Raw genomic sequence first — 8,885 nt, 5'->3', positions numbered from 1 at the left:
GCCCACCTTCTCCCTTCAACAACTGTGGCCTGTAATGAGCCTGCAGAACCAAGCGGGAGCTAGTTTAGCTATAATGACCCAAATCTCTGGTAAGCGATAGTAGATGAAGGGATGTTTAATGTATGTGGGTCCTCTTTCTGAGGCTCCCAACATACATTAAAAACATCCCCTCCTAAGGCATTTTGAAACCAGGTTTCCACCACCAGCTCGAACTGCCAGGTGGAAGAAGAGTTTGCATAATTCATGAAAAACAAAACAAAGAAACTTTTGCCTTTGTTACCAGGGTACAAGAGGGGAATCTTGCAAATTGCGAAGGTATTACTTTACTCTGCATCAGGACAGAAGGGCAAAGTTTGAGAGGTTGGTTTTCCTGAGTAAGAGAGAGTTTCTCTGGAAATAGTTGGGGAGGTGAAGAGAGTGAAAGGAAGGAGAAGGGAGGAGCACTGAGGAGGCATACAGCAACTGAGGGTTACTAAATTGTAAGTCACCTCTCAGGGTTGCACCTGGAGAGTTTTCAGTACCCTACCAGTTTCGATTATGGGAGGGAAAGTCAAGCAGAGGACTATCCATTCCATTCCTAGCTTGGGCAGTGGCTAGTGAGTGGAAGGCAATCTGCTACAAGTCAAAACTCCCCCGTGCTGGGCACAGCGGCATGGGAGAGAGTCGAAAGCAGAGACTCAGGTTTACCGCAAGGAAGGAGATAGTGGTAAATCGCTTCGGTATTTTTACCAAGAAAACTCTACGTTTACACTACCAGAACAATTGCAGATGGAGGTGGGGCATTCTGGGAGAGATGGGTCCATGGCCTCACTAATAATAATGTTGGTATTTGTTAAGCGCTTACTATGTGCAGAGCACTGTTCTAAGCGCTGGGGTAGACACAGGGGAATCAGGTTGTCCCACGTGGGGCTCACAGTCTTCATGCTCATTTTACAGATGAGGTAACTGAGGCACAGAGAAGTTAAGTGACTTGCCCATAGTCACACAGCTGACAGGAGGCAGAGCTGGGATTCGAACTCATGAGCTCTGACTCCAAAGCCCAGGCTCTTTCCACTGAGCCAGGCTGCTTCTCGTGGGTCGGACACGACTGGACAGCATAAGACAACAACAACAAATTGTGAGTGCCTTATGCACAGGGATTGTGTCTACCAGCCCTCTTATATTGTAATGCTCTGCACATAATAAATGCTCAATAATCAACTGAGTGAAAGGAAAGGTTTCAGATAGAGCAGGGAGTGGGGGTTAACATCTGGAAGAGTTGAACGGGGATGAAAAGTAGGTGCCCTCAGTGGGAGGGGAGGGGAGATGTGCCAAAGGTGAGAGGTTAAGAGGAACGTGTCAGACAGACGAGGGGCTGAGATGGAGTTAGTACCAAACCCGAAAGCTCAGAGGTAATTCAGTGTTTAACGAGGATGAGGTCCAGGGTGTGCAAGATGTAAGCTACCCCACAGTGCCCACATGGAAACCCCTGTTGATCAATCAATTGTATTTACTGAGTGTTTACTGTGTGACAGCACTGTAATAATAATGATGGCATTTAAGTGCTTACTATAATAATAATAACAATAATTATAATAATAATGATAGCATTTGTTAAGCGCTGATGTGCCAAGCACTGTTCTAAGCACTGGGGGGGTACAAGGTAATCAGACTGTCCCACGTGGGGCTCACAGTCTTAATCCCCATTTTACATATGAGGTAAAGCAGCGTGGCGCAGTGGAAAGAGCACGGGCTTTGGAGTCAGGGCTCATGAGTTCGAATCCCAGCTCTGCCACTTGTCAGCTGTGTGACTGTGGGCAAGTCACTTAACTTCTCTGTGCCTCAGTTCCCTCATCTGTAAAATGGGGATTAAGACTGTGAGCCCCACGTGGGACAACCTGATTCCCCTGTGTTTACCCCAGCGCTTAGAACAGTGCTCTGCACATAGTAAGCGCTTAACAAATACCAACATTATTATTCATTATTAGGTAACTGAGGCATAAAGCAGTTAAGTGACTTGCCCAAGGTTACACAGCTGATAAGTGGCAGAGGCGGGATGAGAACTCCTGACCTCTGACTCCCAAGTCCACGCTCTTATCACTGAGCCACTCTGCTTCTCCATGTGCAAAGCACTGTTCTAAGTGCTGGGCACTACTAAGCACTCAGGAGAATACAATATAGCAGAGTTGGTTGACTCGTCCCTTGCCCACAGTGAGCTTACAGTCTAGCAGGGGAAAGTATTAGACTGGAGCATGGGGAGTGGAAGATAAGGTGAGTGGGGCCTCGAATTGGGGGCACAGCAGGAGGGAAAAGCTCCTAGGAATAAGGGAGAAGAATAAATATGGGGGACGAGGGAGCATGGCTTAGTGGCTAAAGCCTGGCCCTGGGAGTCCAAAGGGCCCGAGTTCTAATCCTAGCTCTGGCACATGTCTGCTGGTTGACCTTGAGTAAGTCACTTAAATTCTCTGTAAAATGGGGATAAAGAGTGGGAGCCCCATGTGGGACAAAGACTGTGTCTAACCTGATCAACGTATTTATCCCAGCACTTAGACCAGTGATTGACACATAAGTGGTTAACAAGTATCATTATTATTATTATTATTATTATTATTAATAGGGGAGGGGAGAAATGACTAGTGCAATTTTTACTTCTCCAATAGGGTCCAGTCATTATGTAAGAACTGATTCTGAGTTGGAACCTAAAAAATTGCTGGTAAAACTAAGGGGAAATGAAGCCCACAGATACAGTCGTGATTTGCCCCTAGAAAATGTGGATGAACCATGAAGGAGTTTATCCTGGGGTACAACAGTAAAGAATAAGATTTTATGGCATACGGTGAATAAGTTTAGTAGATTTTAAAGGAAGTTGTAGTAAATTTCAATGGCAGTACACACTGTAGGTGTTAACTGTTCACTTCCTTATCACACTTCTGAGACACACATTGAACAGCATATCACTCTGAAGAGGAAGAGTTTACCTCCTCCTATGAAGGAGGTGGATGCTTTTTATACAGCTCATCTGATGATCACTTTGATAGCTGGGCATGGAAAAAGAGTTCATTTCCCATGCCTTCATTAGCAAGCCAGGGTTAATGAATCCCGAGAAAGGGTGCTTTTCAAATGATGCTAACCTGAATAAGTCAGAATAGATGCTTTATTTTAAAAAGTTTATGAACAAACCACTAGTGTCCCAGTAAGCACACTGAAGAAAAGAATGGGGCTTTGGAGAACTAATTAGAGTGCTTCCTATTATTCTTCAAGTCATTCTTTCAGGAAGCCAGGACCCAGAGCTGAAAAGTATAGTTGTGTTGTGGTGAACAAAACCCAAGAGCCCGATCCTGCCAATATCTTGTGCGGTGGAAACACATTTAAATAATAATAAAACAGTACTATGTGAAGATGCTCCAGCTTACATTCATTTTAGAATGAGGAAATATAGCATGCTTTGACTGTAAGTGCTGTCAAGCATTTAAAATGTCCTTCCCTGTGCCTTAACTCTAAATTTACGTTCGGTATCACTTGTAATGGTGTTACTAACCAATGACCAGGCCTGAATACCACGGATGTAAGGTAAAACCCTTAGTTAAATGGTGAGACTTAATATGTTGGGAATGTGATGCCTGATACCCCCGTGACTCAAGATACTGATTTATAGGGATGTCCTTGGTTATTTACTGTGTTATCAAGAAATAAGATTGTGGTCTTGTCATGATTTACCAAGTGCTTTATGCAAAATAGTCAGGGTGATTTACCACAGCTCACTAAATACTGGCATTCGACACGGAAGAAGCTGACATTGATCCTTATTTATATACCAGGATGAAGTGGAGCGATTTTGGAGGAAACAGAATTCATATGGGGATGAATCTTTCCTGGCACCTGGACTCCTCAGAATCTTCTGCAGTCAAGCCACGGCTGAGGGAAATTCTGTGTATTTTTAGGGTCCTGATTCCCTTTCACCCCACAGACCTCACTCAGCTTATACTGAGGACTTCCCAGGCTCTTGAAATCGTGAGGTGAAAACAGGAGCTGGCTGGAGTTTCATTGTGTGGTGATGTCTCCAGGATGCCATCTCTGGGGGCTGCTCAAGCCCCCATTGAGGGTTTTCACTGGGAGACAGTACTGCCCAAAGACAGTGGGGAGATGGGTAACAGAGGTGGAAATTCTGATTTGAACCTCAGTATTGGTACGGGGTCAGTTTGGGCACCAGGGCAGATCCCACTTCAGCCCCGTGGGAGCAAGTGGAGGGGCAGCGACAGCATGGAGCCGACAGCATTGTTTTGCAGTTGGAGTCGGCGCGGCGCCATTTTCACCTACACAGGGAACTCAGGCCACGACCGGACCTTCTGCCGTGCTCATCCCCAGCTCCCCTGACCCCAAAGCAGCTTGGTTCCAATGAAGGAGTTATGTCCGTAAGCACGGCTGTGATGCTAGCTGAAAGCAGCTCATCTGTGGGGCTGGGAGAGGTGGTGCTCTACCCTCTGGGATCCCCTCAGTTTGAGGGAGGCCTAAAGCGGGAACCCCACTTACCTTTCCAACATCTCATACCCTCCCTCTCCCACCTCCTTTTTCTGCCACTCCAGGTATTTTAGTGGAATGAATCTGCCTGGCTTCCCTTAGAGCAAAACCCTCATTTACCCTTGTTGTGGATAGGGAACATGAATATTATATTGTACTCTCCCAAGCATTTAATACAGTGCTCTGCACACAGTAAGCACTCAATAAGATTGACTGATGAGGCAGCAAACACATCCTGTGGCAGTGCAAACCACTATTAATGATATCAACTTAAACAGGGGATACTGTTTCAACCTTAGTTTCACTGTAATTTCAAAATGTTTGTGACTGTTATTCAGACGTCTTGGCCCTAAGGATTGCATGGCTTACATTTTCCGATTATTTCCTAACCCAAGACTTCTACTGCAACTCCAGCTATTTGAGACTAAATATTTACTTTAAGCTTCTTGTGGACAGGGAATGTGCCTGCCAACTCTGTTGTATTGTACTCTCCTAAGTGCTTAGTACAATGTCCTGCACACAATAAGTGCTCAATAAATACAATTGATCGATTAAGCAGAAGGACTGTATTTGACTGTGATGCACTAGGTTAGACTCAGCTCTAGCGACACATCTACAGAGAAGCAGTTGGGCTGTTTGTTTTTGTTTAGTTTTAGTAACAGCGACAGGTTCTGCAATTTTGTTTCATCTTCCCTAGACCTCTTCACTCTGAAAATATTGACTTTCACCTTACTTTGCTTCCCCACCTTTTATCTGACTCTAAATAGGCTGTGAGTCAAGCCATTCAGCGTCTGTACACCTGTAATGGACAATAGCATCAACAGATAACAGCACAGAAGCAAGTTCCTACATGTTACTTTAGAGAAATTGAATTTTCTTCTATCCTTTTCATTCACACTTATCTTGCCCATATATTGCTCTCTGGGCTTCTTTGCCTCTGTTTTAATGTAGGAAACAGATTTCTTACCTTGATGAATGACCCCTGCCAAAGCTTATATACTTTGATGCCCGAGAACCTCTTGGAGTAATAATGAAAACTACCACTTCCTAACAGGTAAGCTGTTAACTCAACTGAAGAAGGAAATTTTGCAACAGGATTTATGGACGGCTAGAGAACCAGCCCCCAAGTTGATTTTCTGGTTGGAGAGTGGTAATAACATTATCAGTTGCCGTTACATCTATGTGAATGGTAGGTCGATGAATATTTTTACATTTGCATTTAGAATTGCCCAGACAAAGAATGAAGTTTTACATTATAATTGATTGTATCCATTGGGTCTTGGAAATCAAGTGGAGGTAATGTATGCACTCAGCTAACTGGGATTTGGAAAAGCTGATCAATAACTTTCGTGCATAATTATCTCCGGGCAGGGTCAGGCAACCTTCTCCAGAACAGATGGGGCAATTCTTCAAAAAGCTGTGCTCCTGGGTGGAGTTACTGGAGATGAAAATGTTCTGTTCAACCTTTGTCCAGTTAAATCTTCGTCAGATCGAGTAGTCCAGTCACTGCCCAGAGCAACTAATAATGTTTCCTGACTGTTGCTGAGGGTTTTTTTTTAATTTGACTCTTAATAAGATTCTTTTATGATGCTTTGTAAACTGAATTATTTTGCAACTCCATCCTTCCCATTGAGCTTGGGTGCTGGCAGCCTCTGCTGTTCAGTGCCTTTCAGGCAACCATGACAGTGGAATTAGAGACTTGTTATTGCCCCACTGGATGGAGTAGGGTTTAGGAAATGGTCGGAGTTCAAAAATTAGACCCCTCTTCCAACCAATTATATTTATCGAGAGCTTACTGTGTGCACTGTACTGAGCATTTGGGAGAGTCTAATACAACAGAGTTGGTGGACACATCCCCTGCCTATAGTGAGCTTCCTTCCCCATCCTTGGCTCTAAATACTAGGCATAACCCAATCCCTAACTTCAGTGCAACCCAATGTGATCCAACACTAACATCCAATAGGCATCAGTGGTATTTATTGCTGGCTTATGGTGTGCAGAGCGCTGTACTAAATGCTTAGAAGAGTACAATTCAACAAAATTGGGAGACACGATCCCTAACCATGTGAAGCTTACAGTCTAGAGGAGGAGCTTAACCTATCTAATAGCTTCTTTTTGGCCCCCTCAGCTCTATCGACACCTTTGGTTAATGGCATTGGGGTAAACCACTTCGCCGACCCATCAGTAGCTACAGTCTGATGATAAGCTTAAAGAAAAGAGATGTTATGTATCGGCCTGTTTGTACACAAAACCAAAAATTCATTTTGACAACCCAGAGCTAAAAGCTGGGACAGAATTCCCTCCTTAGGCAGTACGTTGACCGATATCACAATTATCGATAGGGAAGTAGAGAACTAAATCCAGAAAGCCATCGCGTCCTTTCGGAGCTTATCAAACAGAATCTGATAGCAGCATGACATCACACTCCAGAATAAATTAAAGCTCTACAGAACTGCCGTGTTTTCCAGCCTTCTTTAAAGCTTGAGTCCTAACCCACACCCAGGGGCCACATTAGGCTCCTTGAGCAGTTCCATCAGTATCATTTAAAGGCCATATTCAATATCAAATGACAACACAAGATCATAAACAATGAAGTTCTGGAGTGTAGTCATTTGGCAGCATTGAAGCAACATTCACCTTGACAAGGCAATATTAGGTGGGACATTTGGTGAAAATGAGTTACAGCAGGAAAGCCAAACAACTGTTATATAAGAGCTGAAAGTGGGAAACCAAAAGCAAGGAAGTCAGAGGAAACATTTTGAGGATATAATGCTGCATTCTTGCTGAACATTGGAAATCATTCCTGAGAATAACCCAGCGTGACGAACTGCTATCAAAAAAGGAAGAGTTTTATTCACACAAAGGCTTCTGAAGGAAAGACAAGGACGCAAAAGAGAAAATAGCCTTAGGGGCTGCAAACATTAATCATGAAAACATAACATGGGACAGCCTCTTTGTTTACACAATGTGGATGGGACCGTGGGTCCCACAGTGGTCTTTTTAAGGCCTCACTGCAGGCACATCCCCTCCCAGAGGCCTTCCCCGACTAAGCCCTCTTTTCCTTTTCTTCAACTCCCTTCTGCGCCACCTTGACTTGCCTCCTGTTGCTCTTCCCCCCTCCCAGACCCACTGCACTTATGTACGTATCTGTCTGCCCCATTAGACCGTAAGCTCGTTGTAGATAGGGAATGTGTTTGTTAGATTGTATTCTCCCAATCACTTAGTACAGCGCTCTGCACCCAGTAAACTCCCAATAAATACATATTTATATGCAGTCTTCGGTGGACTTTAACATTGGTGGTGTCTTCTTCAAGTACGATGGACACCTATATATGGCTAGAGTAGCACTCTTACCAGATTACCATAAGGCATGCCATAAATGCCATTATTATGCATTCTTGTAGACCCAGAATTTAGGAGGAATGCTAGTTGAATATGGTGAGCAGATCAGTTCAAGCCTGGGCTTTCTCTGATCCTAATCACCAAACGTTTATGTTCGAGGCAAATGGCATTAGTAAAGAATGTGGACATCTACGTTAGTACAGTTACTTATTGGACACTTATTGTGCGCCAAGCCCTGAATTAGGCACTTGGGAGAGAACAATATGGTAGAGTTGACAGAGACATTCCCCACCCAGGCCATCTCTGGGACACCACTCCATCAGACAGACCAGCTTGGCATTCAACGCAAGAGGGTTTGCTCTTTTGGAGCACAGTTTTCACAAAGATTTTTTTGAACAAAAGGCAGATTCAAAATTAGAATGAGGCAAATAACAAGCTTACAGTTTCCAACCAGGAATCTTCACCACTCATGGCAAACTCCCAGCAGGCAGAACCAGGACTCCTGACTCCCAGATCCTTTTCTTCTGGCCAAACAGCATGCTAGTCTCTCACTCCTCACTGTGGGCAGGGAATGTGTCTGTTTATTGTTATATTGTCTTCTCCTAAGCACATAGTACAGTGCTCTGAACACAGTAAGCACTCAATAAATGACTGACTAGGATTCTAGTTAGAATAGATCTGTAGATATTCCAAGGTGATTCACTACTTTTAATCAATCAGTGATATTCATTGAGTGCTTACACGTGCAGAGCACTTTACTCAGAGCTTGGGATAGTACAATACAACAGAATTTAGCAGGCATATTCCTTGTCCATATCGAGCTTGCTTTCTCCGTCTCATATTTTGTCCCTTATTTTGCCATGTTTAGTGTGACAGTGAAAAGAAAATTTATAGGGTGAACGAGGTGCTTGGATTTTGTTCACCCTCAAATCAGCTCCTTCTACTATGGATTTTGGAGGGATTCCTTATTCCAGGCCAGTTTATCCCCGAGCAAGCCTACTAGTTGTAGACACTAAGCCACTGAGAGGTTTGGGACAAGCAGAGAG

General features: G+C 44.0%; 1 non-coding gene across 1 annotated transcript; it reads left to right on the top strand.

Annotated features, from left to right (window-relative positions):
- The first annotated feature begins 485 nt into the window (after positions 1 to 485).
- On the top strand, positions 486 to 623 carry LOC114805559. Its single transcript, XR_003753531.1, has one exon. It is a non-coding gene; the product is annotated as a small nucleolar RNA SNORA7 (small nucleolar RNA).
- Positions 624 to 8,885: the final 8,262 nt, after the last annotated feature.

Source organism: Ornithorhynchus anatinus, chromosome 18 (assembly GCF_004115215.2).
Source record: "Ornithorhynchus anatinus isolate Pmale09 chromosome 18, mOrnAna1.pri.v4, whole genome shotgun sequence".
Classification (NCBI taxonomy): Eukaryota; Metazoa; Chordata; class Mammalia; order Monotremata; family Ornithorhynchidae; genus Ornithorhynchus; species Ornithorhynchus anatinus.
The sequence above is the reverse complement of the archived record's forward strand: the minus strand, read 5'-3'. Positions and strand labels throughout refer to the sequence as shown.